This window comes from Panthera pardus, unplaced genomic scaffold (genome assembly GCF_024362965.1).
Source record: "Panthera pardus isolate Hobbes unplaced genomic scaffold, ASM2436296v1 HiC_scaffold_27, whole genome shotgun sequence".
Lineage (NCBI taxonomy): Eukaryota > Metazoa > Chordata > Mammalia > Carnivora > Felidae > Panthera > Panthera pardus.
In genome coordinates this window covers 101,907,663-101,926,352 of record NW_026526843.1, presented here as the reverse complement: position 1 = coordinate 101,926,352, position 18,690 = coordinate 101,907,663, and positions in this window count along the sequence as shown.

Genomic DNA, 18,690 nt, shown 5'->3' with positions numbered 1-18,690 from the left:
GACCCACATTAGGTTCTGCGCTAGGCTTGGAGCCTCCTTAAGATTCTCTCTCTCCCTCTCCCTCTCCCTCTGCCCCACCCCTGCTTGTGCTCTCTCTTTCTCAAAAAAAAAAAAAAAAAAAAAAAAAAAGAATCACTGGCTCAGAGAATATGACGAAAACCTATTTTATCACATACAATGTGCATTTGTTTTTGTTTATAATTTTAGTACAGTGTCAGGTGTCTGTGAACACGTTGAAATCTATGTTAAGGATAATTGACTTAAAGCCAGTAAGTTTGGTTGTTTCTCCAGAAGAGGGAGTAGCTGTGGTGGGCAGGCCTCTAGAAGAGTTATTAACAAGGCTTTGTCTTAGAATGAAGCAATAATCAGCTTCATCAAATTCAGTGGAGTTTTCCTATTTATCTTTGTTTCCCGAATGTTCCTGGTATTATATGATCTTGAAGTAGATGATTAATAAATGCTTGTTGATTTAACGTTACTGAAGTCCATATTACCACCAAAATTAAGGAGAGTATTTAGATACAATGAAACAGAATGAGAATCATAAAAAGAGATTCATAAGTTCTTTACTTTGCAGAAAGTAGAAAGTTTCATTGACCAGCCAATTAATATTGAAAAAAACATCTGTCCTAGATCTAGAGAAATAGTAATAACTATTTCTCATAAAATAGAGGAAAATATCAGGGCACCTGGGTGGCTCAGTCGGTGATGTGTTCGACTTCAACTCAGGTCATGATCTTATGGTCTGTGGGTTCAAGCCCTGCATCAGGCTCTGTGCTGACAGCTCGGAGGCTGGAGCCTGCTTTGGATTCTGTGTCTCCCTCTCTCTCTCTGCCCCTCCCCTGCTCATGCTCTGTCTCCCTCTCTCAAAAATGAATAAACGTTTCACTAATTGCGTGGCAAGAGGGCAACATAAATATTGTGAAGATTTTGAGTAAATAACCACTTCATGGGATGTCTGGAAAGTTACATGAGACTCAGTTTTTATTACACAATCATAAAATCAGCAAGAATGTTTTCTAGCTAGGACAAGGTGGGGAAATTAAATTGCAATTAAGACCAGTCATGGGAATGTTTTGATTATACCAGAAATAGAATGAATGAATATTTTCAAATTTTGACAACTCCACAATCAAGTGCAAGAAATATTTAGGACACTTGGAGCTAGATATTATGACCCATTTTGGGGATTTTGACTATTGTCATGAGAGGCCAAAGAGAGGTGCAGAAAGGAAAGAAAGGAGAAAGGGTGAGGAGGAAAGGAAGAGGGGAAGGAGAAGGAGAGGGAGAGTTAGTTTAAGGTCTGTGAATATTTGCCTCTGTAGGGAAGCCGATTTACACACAATTTTATAGGGGACCCTATAGAGGAATATGAAATAAAATGGCCTTTATAAAATATCAAAACATAAAAAAAGATCAGTCTATTGTTAGAAGAATGTATATATACATATGAAATGAAATATAGATAATTTTCAATTTTCTTTATCAATATTATCATCTAGAGGTAACCACTCTGAATGCACACACACACACACACACACACACACACAATATCTTCCACTGCCATTAAACATGTTCCACAGCATCATCTTAAAGGCAGCACACTCTCATGTAGTTGCAGCACTGTCTCATTATCAAAGCAATACTGGAGTGAATGTTCTTGTATGCATATCTTTGAGCACATATTTGTTTTCTAGGGAAATTCCTAGATGTGGAACTACTGGTTCAAAACAAATGATTTAAACTGTCAATTCAAACCACTTGTGATACTGTGCTCCCATATCTTATAAAATGGTTATATGAATTTATAATGTCTGAACTGTATACAATTCTTAAAGAGAGATTACTCCTAAAACTGTATTACAGAGAATAAAGAAAGAAAAAATTGATCTGATCCACAGACTTTTAGTGTCCCTCTCATGTGCTTCCTATTTGCTTATAATGATCTGAGACTTCCTCAGCAAGGGTTTTTTTTCCAATAACAATTGCATTTTTACTAGTCTTTCATCTCCCATTAGAGTCTGAGTTGTTGTCAGTAGAGACCATGTTTTATTTACTATTGCATTCCTAATATAAAATCTGCATTCTTCATACAACAGACATTCAAATATTCTAGGCCCCAACCTTCAGGACCTAGAATAGGATAAATTATAGCAGATAATGGCAATCTACCAATATATCACAGTGGTATCCCATAGGTTGAATGTAACGCAATTAAAGAAAATATAATAATAAGAACAACAAAAATCATTAAAGGTAGGGATTCTCAGTAAATATGTACTATTGAGAAAAAACCCTCATTCGCTATGTGTTTAAAATAATTAAATAAGTAATAAAAATTAGTGATATCTACTTTTATCAATAATTTCATATTGTATTGTAATTTGACTCTAAATACTGCCCTTTTATTTATTTCTTCATTTTTTAATTGTTTATTTATTTTCAGAAAGAGAGAGAGAGAGAGCAGGAGAGCGAGTTGGGGGTGGGCAGAGAGAGAGAAAACTCCCAAGCAGGCTCCGCACTGATCCACGTGGGATCCTGGTATCCTGGAATCATGACCTGAGCTGAAATTAAGAGTCAGACATAGGGGCGCCTGGGTGGCTCAGTCGGTTGACCATCTGACTTTGGCTCAGGTCATGACCTCAGGGTCTGTGAGTGTGAGTCCCGCGTTGGGATCTGTGCTGACAGCTCAGAGCCTGGAGCCCGCTTTGGATTCTGTGTCTCCCTCTCTCTCTGTCCCTACCCCGTTCATGCTCTGTCTCTCTCTCTCTCTCTCTCTCTGTCAAAAAAGAGGCGCTTAACTGACTGAGCCACCCAGGCACCCCTAAACAGTATCCTTTTCAACAAATATTAAAATTGTGAAGTTTACAAAATTATTTATTAAAATTTGCAATAAAAATCTTCTTTTATGCAACCTCTGCAAAGCCTCTAACATTTTAGACCATACGAATAAATACAGTTTTTATTTAATAAGGAGCCTTAGGACAGCACTGTATGTGAATTCATTTGGTTGCTTTAAGAGACACTTACTACTTTATAAAATAGTGTAAGAAGTAGCTACTTAACCTTACAAGTAAACAGCTTATATGATTTTAGGTCATATCTATCCAGGTAACAGGTATCATATTTTTGCTTGGATAGAAACTATTCTACAGTGTAGAAGTGTCAACATAGTCTGAATAATTTAGATATTTCTAACTCAGACAAACCTTGCTGGTAACACAGCATATTTGTTTTTCAGTATTATTTTGTGGAATATGCTATGTGGGCAGTTGAAAGATGCTAATCGTCTTTTTGAATTCTGGTTTAAAAGATAATCTTGTTTTCTATGCTTCTATAATGTAAAGCAAAAATCCTATTCAATTTGTAACAGACATAGTTGTTTTCAGCATGTGCCACCTTTTACCTCTGTAGTATATTTATGGCTTAAATGAATGCCATTTTAGAAAGAATACAAGTCCAATGCTATTTCTTTTAATTGTAACATACTACCCACATAAGATGAAAAGGGCTAATAGGTTTCAACAATAAACACCGTAGTCTGTCCTCTACACTTGTGTTTCTCAAACTCTACTGGAGAATCTTGTTAAAACGTAGATCCCGATTCAGTTAAGTCTGGGGAGGGTGAGGGATTATGAATGTACAAGCACTTTGCTGATACTTCCAGATGCAACTGGTCCAAGGACTACACGTGGAGTAACCAGCATGAGAAAAAGCCAAATACCACATGATTTCACTCATAAGTGGAATTGAAGAAACAAAATAAACAAGCAAAGAAGAAAAAATAAAAGAGAGAGAGAGAGAGTGAAAGAGAGAGAGAGAGAGAGAGAGAGAGAAATCAAGAAACAGATTCTTAATTATATAGAACAAACTGATGGTTGCTGGAGGGGATGGAGTGGGGGGATGGGTGAAATAGGTGATGGGGATTAAGGAGAGCACTTGCGATGAACACTGGGTATTGGGTGTCATATGGAAGAGTTGAATCACTATATTCTACATCTGAAAGTAGTATATAGAACACTGTATGTTAACTAACTAGAATTAAAATAAAAACTTGTAAGAAAAAGGTCCATGATGGGGGAATGGGTAGGAGAGGGGTATTAAAGGAAAGATACAAGGCAACTGATAAAAAAAAAAAAAAGTTAAAACTTTCCCTTGACAGGTACAGATACTGATCTGGTGATTTGTATTCTGTGAATGGTTGCTTCTTTGTTTTGTTTTTAATTATTTTATTATTAGGAATAAGTAGAAAATCGCTTCTTGTCTGGTAAACTACAACTAGGTTTAGTCGTACATGAGGTTCAGTGACAAAATGTGTACTCAAGCCATCTTTTTTAGTAACCTCGGAAAAAACAAACAAACAAAAACAAAGCAAAAAGAGAGGAAACTAAGACTAATTATAGGAAAAAAATGAGCTCAACAGTAGTTTCAAAGGTCTGTTTTACAGTATCAAGGAGAGTCAGGCAGAGAAGGACACAGTACTAGATACCTTATATGCAGCAGGGAGAGAGCAAAGACAAAATGGAAGTGGCAAAGTCTAGTTCAGCTAGAGCAAATCAAATTCTGACAGACTCAAATATTTTGCTAGAAAGTAGTTGTTTGGGGATATGGTTGTATGTTAAAAATATTGAATAGAAAAGCAGTTTGAAAAGGAGAATATTTGCTTGTCAAAATACTTAAAAAAATCATTTTTATTCTTCTGTGAGCATTTTATGGTATGAAAGAGAAATTGCCAGGAATTATTTTTTTGAATAATCATTACCAAATCTGTTAATTTATTAGGTTTCACTTCAAATATTCCTGTTTGGTTATTTTACATATGAAAATACAGGCTTCTATGGCATGACTTAATGCTCCAGAATATAAAACTGAATTGATAGAAACCAAGATGTTCTTTCACCGAAAAAAGAATGGAGTTGCAAGGCATATCTTATTAGTCAGGAGTACTCTTTCTTAAGGTGATGACTGTGGCTCTGAAAGCTTTCAAGATAAAGAAGTGGTTCCAATTGGTAAGACTCCTTCCCAAGCAGAGAAAAGGGTCCTCATCCATGGAATCAGTCATTGCATTTTTACCAATATAAAAATCACAAGATTACTGGACATGAGGGAAAAAAGAAATCTTTATTTGGGACAAATAGCCTCCAAGAAATACTATTAGGAGCTAAAAAAAATAAAAAAAAAAAAAAGACAAGAAGACTGAGTCTTGGATATGTCCTGACAGTGAACATACTCTCAGCCTGTAGGATGCATCCTGTTCTCAGTCTGGTTTCCCAAAAGCAGACCCCCCAAGATCAGAATTTGCATGAAAGTGGCTTATTAGGAAGTCTTTTTGGTGGGAAAACAAACAAATGAATAACAACAATAACAACAACAACAAAGGGTAAGTGAATAGAAAATACATGGGACAGGAAAAAAACAAAAGGCCAAAAAAAAAAAAAAAGTGGGGGAATAGATCAAAGTCCCACAGAGGGTAACGGAATTAGTGCCAAGTTACTGTCCTTGGGATGCAGTGTAGATCACACCTCCAGCTGTCTCAACCAGAGGGCAAAGAGGCTGGGGTATTTATACCCCTGCAACTAGTGGACCAGACTTCACTATTTAAGAACTGCGCTTTGGGGATCATAAATTACCAGGAACTGCTGGCTTTCTCTGTTCGGGCAAAGCAGCTCTACAGCCTGAGAGGAGTTTCCAGACAACACAGGTGTGGCTGGACAGGAGTGAAATGTCCCGGGAAGCCACGTGCACACAAAGGGTAAAGGGGGCAGATAGGACATGAGCAGAACACAGAATGGTCTTCCCTTTCCAATTATACAAAATAAGACTATAAAAGAAATGCTTATTTTTAAAAATTAATATTTGGGTTGCCTCAGTCTATCCCAAAGATGGTCATGCTGTTAAACAATAAAGGGAAAATATTCACTTGTGCCAAATTAGTACTGGGAACCATTTACTGTTACTGTTTAACATAATTTTGCTTATCTTCAGAGCTTTCTGGTGATGTTATCCATGGTCTTTGACCTTCCCCTACCAAGAGTTATTGGTGCCACTGTGTTGGAATCTCTTTCAATGACAAGCTTCATTCAGAGCACTTTACTGTTTTTTTTTTAAGTTGAAAACAAAAATATATTTTATAAAGAACTTAATTTGTAAAGACATCAACATAGTTTGGTAAGGGGAATTAGAAGAGTGTCCTTTTCTGAGAATTTATGAAAGCAGCATTTTCTACGTATCTGGTGACATTTAGATGTAGCCTTCTTTTTTTTTTTTTTTCCCTTGGAGAACGATTCTTAAATGACCCAAAGTTACTTAGTCTAAATCACCTAACCAATATTTCTAAAAAGAAACTGAGAAGTTTCTCCCTCAATTCTGTAACTCTTTCATCTTTGTTTCATAATGGTTTTTAAAATTTTGTCTGCCTTGCTGCTACCACACTTTCTGAATTTTGTTTTGATTGTCTGTCTAATGTTTTTAACATCTTTCCTGATGTCTCACATTGTTTCTAAATTGCTTGCTTTAGTCAGGACTTCGATGGCAAGTAACAAACACAGGTCTGAAACGTGCTTATGCCGAAGTGATATTTATTGCCCAGAATATCTGGGGAGGGGGGTTCAAGCTGGCCTGAGAGCATTACAATTAGTAAGTGAAATGCCTTTGGGCTTCTCATCCATTTCTCTTCTCTGCCAATCTCCATGTGCCCAATTATCCTCTGAACACACTATCTCCACTGGAAGTAGGATGTTGCCCTAGGCTCTTCTGAGTTTACAGTCTTTTATTGCTGTGGCCCGTGCTGAAAGGATTGCTTTCTCTTTCACAGCACCAGTTTGAAGAATATCAGGGAAGGAATCCACATGCCCAGCTTGGATCATGTGTCCATCCTTTAGATCAAATACACTGTGGAGAGGGTGGTATGAGGTTCTGAGATTGTTCAATATTCTCAGTCACAAGTCCAGAGTGTTCTACTATATTACCATAATCTCACACATGGCCACTTAGCAAATTAATCCAGGTAGGTCATAGGAATTTGGGAAACACCACAATAGAGCAAACTGTACTATTTGGGTACTTCGAGAACCTCACTACATCTCGTAGCTATTAAAAAATAAAATTAAACCTTCAACTTTTTGATAACTTTTATGTACCTGAATCATCCATACTGCTGCAAACACTGCTATGTGTTTCCTACTTACTTACTAAACCCATAGGTAACATTAAGTAACACTGCATGAGTCTTTAGTCAGAATTACCCATGAGCAATTTATAGGATGCTTTGACGTTTAGGTCTCTCCTTTTCTATATCCCAAATTTGCACCTTTAGAGGGGAAACCTTCCTGATTAGACAAAAAATAATGTGTTTCTAAACATTATGGTGAATATTTTCATCTATCCAACATCTATGCCATCTTCTTTTGATAACAGGTTCTCATCCTTAGTCGGGTGAGAACTTACTTTCAATGATACCCACCCCTAGGAAGGAGAACCAAGCAAGTGAAAGGGGGAATCCGAGGCCCAGATATTCCTGAGTTCCTGAAAAGCCGTACTTGGTCTTTGCATTTTCTTGAGACTGTCCATTTCTACTTCATAAGGCCAATTTTGGCTGTTTTCTGTTACTTTCAAATGAAATAATTCTGAGATTTACATTTATTCAGTAGTATTAATATATTTAGGGAGCATCATTTTCCTTTCTTTTTTCTTTTCTCTTTCTTTTATTTAAATTCAAGTTAGTTAACATACAGTGTAGTATTGGTTTCAGGAGTAGAATTTAATGATTCATCACTTACATATGACATCCAGTGCTCATCCCAACAAGTGCCCCCTTAATGCCCATCACCCATTCTAACCCATCCCCCATTCACCTCCCCTGCAGCAACCCTTAGTTCTCTGAATTTGTCTCTTATGGTTTGCCTCCCTCTCTGTTTTTATCTTATTTTTCCTTCCCTTCTCATATGTTCATCTGTTTTGTTTCTTAAATTCCACATATCAGTGAAATCATATGATATTTGTCTTTCTCTGACTGACTTACTTAGTCGTGGACCCTCATTTTCAAAATGTCATGAACTGAGTTCACTGAAACCTCAAAACCTGTCAATTTTTAGAACAATGAACCCAGAATGAAGTATTGAATTTTACATGCTATACTAAAGGAAGTTTAGTAAGCTCATAAACAAACTATCTTAATATAGGACTAAAATCTTCAGAATGAAAGTAACTCCCTAAGGGAAAACAAAATTATGTATACAGTGTTAGAAACTGACATTACCTAGAGAAAAGCAGGCTGAAATAGTGTATCAAAATAACTTCAACGTGTATAAGGATTCCATATCACATAGAATGTTTGCTTTCGGTTGAACTGCTATAAAATAATGTTATTATTAGTGTGGAAACGTTCTTTTAAAGCTCTAGTGTGTACAGGTTAGCTTATCAAAGGTAACCACGAAACTGAGCTAACTTGAACCATAGGGCCCAGGTTACTTGGGCAATCACTCCTGAAGATTCCCTTGGCTAGGGTTTGTAGCCTATCCTAATTAATTATTCAGTGACATTCACATCATTTTCCCTGGCTTGAGATCAGTTAAAATACAACATCTGCCAAGGAAACCACTCAAGAAGATGAAGAACACTACATTTTCTCAAATACTCCCAACATTATGTTGGAGCAATTTCATTAGGTCTCAGACTTTCATTTTTATGAAACTACAAATTCAAGGTTTCACAGCTGCTGCTTATTTGTTGCTTCACAGAAAGGGGTGAGTATTGTAACGCATTACAGCAGGGGAGCCTAAGAAGGATAAATGGATTGAGTGCAACTGCCAGTTCATCACTTTTAGAAAATGGCCTTCACCTATAGCAGGAATAAACACGGTGGGCAAAAAGGTGCTTCTGGACTAATGCAGTCTGAAGACTTGAGGACAAGATAACTACAGGGTAAATAAACCTTTATATTTGATAAATGAAATCCCTCAATTTCAGATAAAGTGTAATTCATGGTTATTTCTTCAAAATCTCTCCAGTTGCCTTTTCATGAGTCAAATTTGGATTTCGAGTTAGAGTGATAAGAAAAAAAGTCTGTGTATATTATTTGAATTAGTTACAAAGCTAGCAACTGCTTTTGTACTATTTTAGATTGAAGAGAGGTGAAACATCTCCTCTTATCTTGACTTAAATATACAATTGAGGCCTATCAAGAGTCCCCATAAGCCCTTGAGAAGTTTTGGGTAACTTCATCCCCTCCCCCTGCCCCACAGACACACACACAAAGCAACACAGCTAGGAAGTACTCTCATATGTATCAGGTATATTTATATGACTATAATTTATTTTCTTGAAAGTTCTAAATAATCCAAAGATCAGCCTGAGTTTTGGATAAGACTTTGGAGTAAGAGTAAGATTAGTAATCATAATAATGATGATGACAGTAATAATAATAACAATATTTGCTTTTACTGAATCCTTTTCGTATGCCAAAGACTTCTCACCCACTCTGTATGTATTTCATCATTACTATATGTCAAGTATTCTTCTAAAAGCTTCACATGTGTAATTAACTCATTTATTTTTCATAACCAGCCCTTCAAGAGATATAATATTCTATTTGTATTCCTGTTTTTAGATAAGGTAGCTGAGACACAGTGTTTAAATGTCTTGCTCAGGATGGCACAACTAGAAAGTAGAAAACTTTATCACCCCACACGCTGAGTCACCTATCTTAACTCACAAAATTTTTCCAAATGTTTCCAAATATGGATGCTTGTTAGAATCAAATTAGTTATTTATTTATTGAATTAGGCTAGCAGAGTCGTTAAAAGCATGGTCTTTCAGTTAGATATACTTTCCCACTTATTATATTGAGTGACGTTGAGCAAGTTAACCTCTCTGTGCCTTGGTTTAATAACTTAATTTTCCATAAAATTGGAATAAAATGTATTATTATGTAAGAGGTTAATTAAAGAATATATATGTATATATGGGTATCTGTTTGTTTGGGTGTGTGTGCCATACCATATTTCTAAACACTTATTATTTTCAATAGATGGTATTCATTTTATTTATTATGCCCTTTCTGCCAATTTCCAGGAAGAATGTAAGTCACGGTCAAAAATATTCATTATATCAGCATTCTCTGTTAAGGAAAAATTAGAAAAAATGTAATCCTAGAAAACTAGGTTCTTGGGTAAGGAATAGAAGCTGGAGAAATAGAATGTATCATCTCTTCCAAAGCAAAGATAGAGTATAGCCAGAGCACCTCCGAAGAACCTATAAAAATGCATACACGGACTTTTTCACATTCAGGCTCAGAGAGCACGCGGCCATTGTACAGTAATGCCAGTCAGGAAAGACCTTTCTTATTTCACTGATTGATCGCTTCTCTCAATGCTTTGACACTGGCAGAACTTAAGGAATCTGAGGAGGAGTAGAAATGTTAGGCTGTAGAAAGGTGCAAGATTTATCTACAAATTGAGATGGAAGGGTTAAGTAATATTTTGGACTGAATGATTTCAACTGCAGAATTGAGGCTTTGTTTTTGACTTGGAGTAACCATCGAACTTTATGCCTCTGAAAAGCTGAGAAATCAAGAAAGCTGCCCTTTTTAACATCCAGCAGTAAAAGAACCATCTGCACTGGGCAGTTTTGTAGGCACTGAAGAAGACAAACACAGATTTGCCTTTACAAATATTTCATGTGATTACTTCTTATTCCAAACACTAAAGTATTTTTTTTTGCCACTTAAAGTCTCAAAATGTAAAATGATAGACCTTGACCTGAAAAAGAGTAACATTTTAGTAAATGTAATGGAAAGATTTAGAAGATGTAGGAGATTCAGAATATCCAAAACACCCTCCAATCTCATTATGTAACCTCTTTGCCTTGGGAAGCAGTCTCTATCTCTTAGTAAAGGACACTAACAAGTCCCTTATTGTTACTTGCCTGTGTATTAACATCCATATTAAATATGGCCTGTGGGGGAGGGGGGAGAGACAGTGAAGTGTATAGTAAAAACAGTGAAATGAAGCATTCAAGTAAAAATATTTTAGGGAGTTTGTTAAAAACATCAACAATCTGCTAAATAATCATGTAAATACATTGTGAAAATGCCAGACCAAAGAAGGTATAATGTATCTTTAGATCAGACTGATTATTTTACATGCATTAATTTAGTGGAGGTTATGCATCCAATGTGTTAGTTGGGCAGATGGCTGAAGCTTGAACAGTTTTCTGGGTGACTAATGCAATGGATGTAATTACGGTAAACATCCTAAATGACACTGACATACTATAGATGGTAGTCAATTCCTCAATTATTTGAGGAATAGGAATGCTGTGTGGTACTCCTACCATATAACCCACACATCCATTCTCAAACTCAAAGAGCCTTGCTTCACCAAGGTCTTGAGGAAGATACAGGTGATGACACACAAATATTTAAACAGTGTTTGATTGGCTTTAGGCCAGGACGCTGGTAGGATGAAATGCAATTTTATTGGCTCCAGATCTTGATGGGATCAAAAGGCTGCAGAATACAGAAATAAAGTGGACATTATTAACACAAGAGGCAGCAAAGAAAACATGGCAATCACCTGTCAAAGGATGTCCTGACTTGCAAAGATGTCTGGTTATGCCTAATTAATCATAAGATACCTTAATCTGCCTTAACTTGTATAATCAAATTCACAGCAAAATAAAACAAAACCTTAGTCCCGCCTTGTGGCAACGTGAAAGGGAGTCACAGTTTATCACCCTATTTTGATCCTTCAGTCAGTTCCCAAGCCCAGAGCAGTATGGGATACCAGTGAAATCTCCTGTAACACCAAGAGTACTCTGTATCTCTTTCTAGGCTGCCCAAAGAGACTTATACTGATTAACTTGAGTCACTAGGTGCTGAGAAAGTGAAATCCAAATATTTCAGGTACACCTGTAGAAGATATTGATTAAAGCTTTTTTTTTTAAAATTTTTAATGTTAATTTATTTTAGAGAGAAACAGAGTGCAAGCAGGGGAGGGTCAGATAGAGAGGGAGACACAGAATCCAAAGCAGGCTCCAGGCTCCAAGCTGTCAGCACAGAGCCCAACGCAGGGCTCAAACCCACAAACCGTGAGATAATGACCTGAGCTGAAGTTGGATGCTTAGCCAACTGAGCCACCCAGGCGCCCCTGATTAAAGTTATTTTTGAAGATACAAATGTCACTTTACTCTGGAGTAGGAATCTTCAGTGCTCAGAATTGAAATGAACTTTCAGTTAAGTCTTTGTGGTCTGATATAGAAGTAAATGTAAGTATTTGTGTACATATGTATGTATGTATACATAAATGCACAACTACTTATAAAGCAGCAGAATCTTAACATCAGTGCTTTGTTAACCTAAGGAAGTTTCAAGGAGAATCCTTTGAACCTCCTGGTTTCTGCTAATATAGTAAATATAACACACCCAGGGAAATAGCAGAGATTAGGACCACTATGAATGAATCAAAAGAAACAGAAGTGGTAATTGTCAGCACATCACCATTGTTTCTTCAGTTTGGTCAGCACAGAATGTTTGTAAACTTGGAGAAGGATAATAGATTAACATGACCTTAATGAGGCAATGACTCCAAATGTAGCTGCTGTTGCAGATGGGTTTTCTTAACTAGAGAAAATCAGTGTAGTTCTTAGCATTCAGCTTTAATCTATTGATTTTGTGAATGCATTTTTCTCCATTTCAACAAATTGAGACAACCAGAAATAGTTTGCACTCACCCTGGGACTAGTTTGTCTAGACTCCTTCTCTTTCCCAGCTCTCCCTAGACTTTTTTTTCCCTGCTTGTCTTAATTTCCTGCCTAAACAAAATGCTGTATTCTTCCTCTAGGAAAAAATTAAGAAGTGAGCCAACTGCTCTACAAAAGAAAGGTGACATAGTTTATGGGATTTTCTTAAAGAGAGCAGTAGGAACACAACTGTGGTTACAGATATGCTTCTGGCTAATTTTAAAAGCTCCTATTGAACTTGGAATCACAGTGTTCAGCTCAGCAAATATGACTGATCCCTAAATGTGCTAGATGTTGAGGATATAAACATGGGTAAAGCAATGCCAGAAATTTACCTGAGAAAGGAGCTTTAATTCTGACAAGAGACAGAGAGATGCAATTTAGTTAATTCCTTGACCCTTTAAGTACTAACTGTCTACTCTGTGCCAGGAACTGTGTGATCTGTTAGATACATAAAGATTTGAAGAAGTAGACATGGTGATGAGCTACTGAGACATATTTTCTAATAAGTAAGATAGATTTTAATAAACCCAAACAAATAAAAGTTGGAAATGTTTCTATGATAACTTGTTAGGAAAAAGAGAAAGGTATTAATGAGATCCTATGAAGAGGAGTTTAACCTAATCTTCGAGGTGAAGGATAGCTTCCATGTGGTGATGATAACAAATAGATGGTGAGTTCCTAGTTAGAGTGAGTATCATTTCCCATGTCCCTGTTCCAGGTGGTAGATGATCCATTAAAAACCCAAGGACATTCAGCCTGATGGGAGATCAGAGAAAGAAGCAGGCTTTGTGTGAGATGAAGTTGAGGAAGTGGAGTCCAGATGATGCAGGGCCTTGCCAGCCATATTAAGAATTGTATTCATTATCCTAAAAATGTCAAACCATTGACTATTTTTCAGCAGGTGGGTAACGTGATTGTATATAAACTTTCTGACCATACTGTGGAGCAGTATTTGTAAGGAGGTAAGAACGATGCAGGTAAGCCAGTTAGGAGGCTATTCCAACAATCAAAATGATAATGAGAATTCTTTCTACAGAAATGATAATAAGAATACAAATAAATAAGTGGATTTGAGATATCAGAGTCAAACTTGACAAGACAATGATATGAAAGGTGAAGAAGAGGGTTATATTAAGGGTGACTTCTTATGTTGTGATTTGTATACCTGCCTGGTCAGTAGTGCTATTCTTCAAGGGAACACCTATGAAGGACCATAGTTTTGGGAAAAGACCAAACAATTTATTTTATTTCGAAGAATCTATGTCACATTCAAATGTAGAGCAAAGTATATCAAAAGTTTATGGTATGTAGGTTCCTCAGAAAATTAAATGAAGAATTACCATATGACCCAGCAATTTCACTGCTGGGTGTATACCCAAAGGAACTGAAAGCAGAGACCCTGAACAAATATCTATACACTAATGTTCACAGTAACATTTTTCACAATAGCTAGAAGGCACAAACAATACAAATGTCCATTGATGGATGAATTGATAAACAAAATGATAAACATTGATAAATGATAAAAACTGATAAACAAAATTGATAAACAAAATTATATATATATATATATATATATATATATATATGTATGTATAGTGTAATATTCAACCTTAAAAATGAAGTTCTGATACATACCACAACATGGATGAACATTGAAAACATTATGCTAAGTGAAATAAGACAAATACAAAAGGACAAATATTGTGTGATTCCACTTATATGAAGTACCAGAATGGGAAAATTCATAGAGACAGAAAGCAGAATGGTGGTTGCCAGGGGCAGGAAGGAGAAGGTAATGGGAGTTATTGTTTAATAGGTATGGAGTTTCAGTTTGGGAAGATGAAAACATTCTAGAGATGGATGGTGGTGATGGCTGGACATCAATGTGAATGTACTTAATGCTACTGAACTCTACACTTTAAAATAGCTTAAACGGTAAATTTTATATTATGTGTGTTTTGTCACAATCAAAAAAATTATATGTATCTAGAGCTCCAAGTCCTAGGCTAGATATGTAAATGAAGGAGTCATTGAGGCCTCTATGACAATTGAAGCCATGTAGTTGCCTGGTTTGAATGCAAGATGAAAAAAAAAGAGAGAGTATATAACTAAACCTGATGAACTCATATATTAATTATACACACAGAAGGGTGGTCTTCAAAAGGGACAGAGAAAGAATGACTAGAAATTTGAGAGGAATGTAAAAACAGTATCACAGAAGTTAAGGGGAGAGAATATTTCTAGGAGCCAATGATTAATACTATTTCAGCACTATTTGAGTCCCTCTTGGTGGAAAGATTCCATTTCTCACTTATCTTAAAGGTTCCTCCTAGGGCTATACTGCTATATAGTAGGTCATATTCACCATAAGGCAGAACTGTCTGTAATTCCAATTTGAGCTTTTTTCCCACTTAATTTGTCTTAGGGAATTCCCCTTCAGGCCACAATGTGGTTTGAAGAAGTAAACAGGAGAAGTAATTTGGCAGGATTAAAGTACTATGAAAGTACGAGTTATCTGCTTATGAAAATTCCTTATGCCTTTACAACTTACACAGGCTCAGTGCCGTACATATATATTTTCACTTGGTATTTAAGGGCTTCTAAGTATCCAGACTTTATGACTAGGTGCAACAGATTGTATTCAGTTAATGAGAGTGGCTGGGGTCAGATATTCCCATGGTTCTCTGGTCCAGGAATTCAGCTTCTGTGAGCTGATCCATGTGAGCTGAGAGCTGAGAGGTTCTTCTCAAGAATAGAAAATAGTTCCATGGTAAAACAGGCAGAAGTCTGCTCCAGAAGTCTTAGATCTCCCTCCATGATACTTCTTTCCTAGTTTACAATAGGCTTGATTGCATATCCTCATCTGCCTCTAACCAGTAGGGTGCCACATCATGTTCTGTTTTATAAGGGACTGTTGACAAAGTCACTTGTCTTGAACTTTGGACCAGGTAGAAATTCCTTACTTGCTCCAAGGCTCCACTAAACATGACAGGTTTTCGCTTTTCCACTAAGAAGATCTAATTAGCATGGCATAATGTGGTATATTTCTTAAATATCCAAGAATATTTAGTAGATTGCCCAAACATATTTAATAGTAAGAAAATGAAGATATGTAAGCATCTCCTTTATTTTGCAGATCACTGAGACTCCCCCCAAGTTTCCTAGTCAGTGAAAACCTATCCCTCTCAGTCTCCAATGCCATAGTCAGGCATTTAGGGCACTGTTTACTTCCTTTTTCCTAGATCCTACTGCAAGAAGCCAGCACCAGAGGTTTATCATGACCAATAGGAAGATGAGTTATTTGAGGTCCCTATGGACGAAACAGTGGCACAGAACTGAAGACATATCTCTAGAGCAAGATTATGAAAGTTTATTCCTGCCCTGCAAATCCCAAGATAATAAAACGCATCTACAATGAATGTGGTCGAGTTAGGAAAAATAAACTTCATAAAGCACCAATACCACTGCTGGCAGTCATGCAGGGTCTTAATAGTAGCGGTAAAATATGCATAAGTAAGAAAGTTTATGAGAAAAACCAATAATAACACTCCGTAAATCATTCCTGTCCTTTTGCACAGTTAGAGGTAAATAATAATGAAAAAAATCTCTTGAATTGAATTGTATTCAATTCTTGCGATTCTTGGTCTTCCTTTTCAATGGTTTTTCCTACACTTCACAGGCTATCTAATCCCTTCTCTGTTTTTCTGTCCATCTAATCCTCAGTGTCCTCTCTGAAACAGAGAATTATAAAAGTTCAAGCATTTACAGTAGTTGAACAATTGGCTAATTGACCTCCTTGCATTATCTCAGCCAAGAATGTGTACTTTAATGCTTTCAATTTTAAAGTTCCATAATAGAGGAATTCAGACAGTGGCAAGCAAGTGGAAATACATTTTGAGTTGTCAGTACATAAAAACTCTTTATTTATGTAAATGAACTTGATTTCCTCAGTTTTAGATGACTGAATTGCTGGAATCAGAAGATTAAATCTGCATTCTTGTTGTTCACCTAGAAACACACCCTGGGGAAGTCAGGTCAGTAAAGCATGGCTGGAGGGGAAGCAACAGCTTCTCTGACCCAAGTTTATTACACAAAGATGGGATCCTGTCTTTGAAATATATAACTATAGTTTGGCTAGTGCCTGAGTACAAGGCACTAATGCTTGTATTCATCAGTGAATAAAGGAGTCCTTTGTGTAAGTTTGAATGACAATGACATAGCTGTCAAAGTGGTGAGGGAGCAAAAGGCAAGCTGACCTGAGGCAAACCACCCTCCCCCACCCCCAGGTGGGATATGTGTGACATTCCTCAGGCATTCCTGGCTGCCAGAGAACAAAGGAAAAGACAGAAAACAAATGGTTAAACTGATAGAGTCTCCAGGGTCTACAAATATCTTAATCAATAGCCTAATCTCCAAGAACTCCCTACAGTCTTAATGATAATGCTTTGCTAGAGGGAAAAACAACCAAAGCTTAACAATAGCTAGGCTTTAGGTATCTTGTGAGTCTTCTTTAGTTTATGGAAATCCCTTTAAGAAACTTCCTTTTGACTTTATCTCCCCCAACTCCATAGTATATAACCAGTCACTCTTCACAATCTCACTGCACCTCTTTCTGCCCATGGGTCCTGCCTCTGTGCTTTAATAAAATAATCTTTTTTCACCAAAGACATCTTCAAGAATTCTTTATTGGCCATCAGCTCAGAACCCCACCAACACCCCAAAACCCCATCAATAGCAAAGGCAGAAATACACACGCACACATGCGTGCACACACACACACACACACACACACACACACACACACACATACACGCAAACATACACACACACACACACACACACACACACACTACGCATGCCAGTTAGCAGAAGCAGTGAATCATTATGAACCTCGCAATGAAGAGAGGAGGATAGAGTGGTGTCAAAAGCAGACTATTATGTAAGAGCAGAGACAGAATAGTACTGGCATAATGTTGTATCCCTAGATTGTAAAACACTACTTTTCTTCTCTTGAATGGGGTGACAAGGCAACTAGATCATTGGAGTTGCACCATCCTGAATAGCATTCTTGTCCTTTGGGAGGTCCAGACTAAAATTAAATCCCATTAATTAAAGCAAACTGAAGAAAAAAAAATCCAGTACATTAATTTCAGTCACATCAATCATTATCATACAATCTTGCACCATGTAAAAAATATCAGTCATTAGTAATTCATTTTACTAAAATAAGCTGTATATTAACCTTATGTGATCAAGTTAAAATCCTATAATCATAGCTGAAATTGTTTATCAATTCCTTGAACAATTTCCTGTTGAAATATCTTTCAGGTATGGTACATATTTTAAGCCTTTACTTGCAATCTTTTTATCTTATCTGGTCTATCTTATCTTACAAAATAAGAAATGATTGCTCAGATACTACATATTTTCTTTTTTTATATATATTTTTAATAACATTTTTTTAACATTTATTCATTTTTGAGAGACAGAGAGAGACAGAACATGAGCAGGGAGGGGGAGAAAAGAAGCCATAGAATCTGAAACAGGCTCCAGGCTCTGAGAGGTCAGCACAGAGCCCGACGAGGGACTCGAGTTCACAAACTGTGAGAACGTGACCTGAACTGAAGTTGGATGCTCAACCAACTGAGCCGCCCAGGCGCCCCTACATATTTTCTTTTTCTTAATGTTTATTTATTCGTTTTGTGAGAGAGGGAGGACGAGAGAGTGGGTGCACATGCACACACAAGCTGGGAGGGGCAGAGAGAGGGGGAGAGAGAGAATCCCAAGCAGGTTCCACATCCAGTGCCTTGCCCAGTTCGGGGCTTGATCACATGACCCTGACCCTGGGATCATGACCTAAGCTGATACCAAGAGTCAGACACTTCACCAACTGAGTCACCTAGGCACCCCTTGATACAACAAGTTCTCTAATCTGAAATGCTTAGA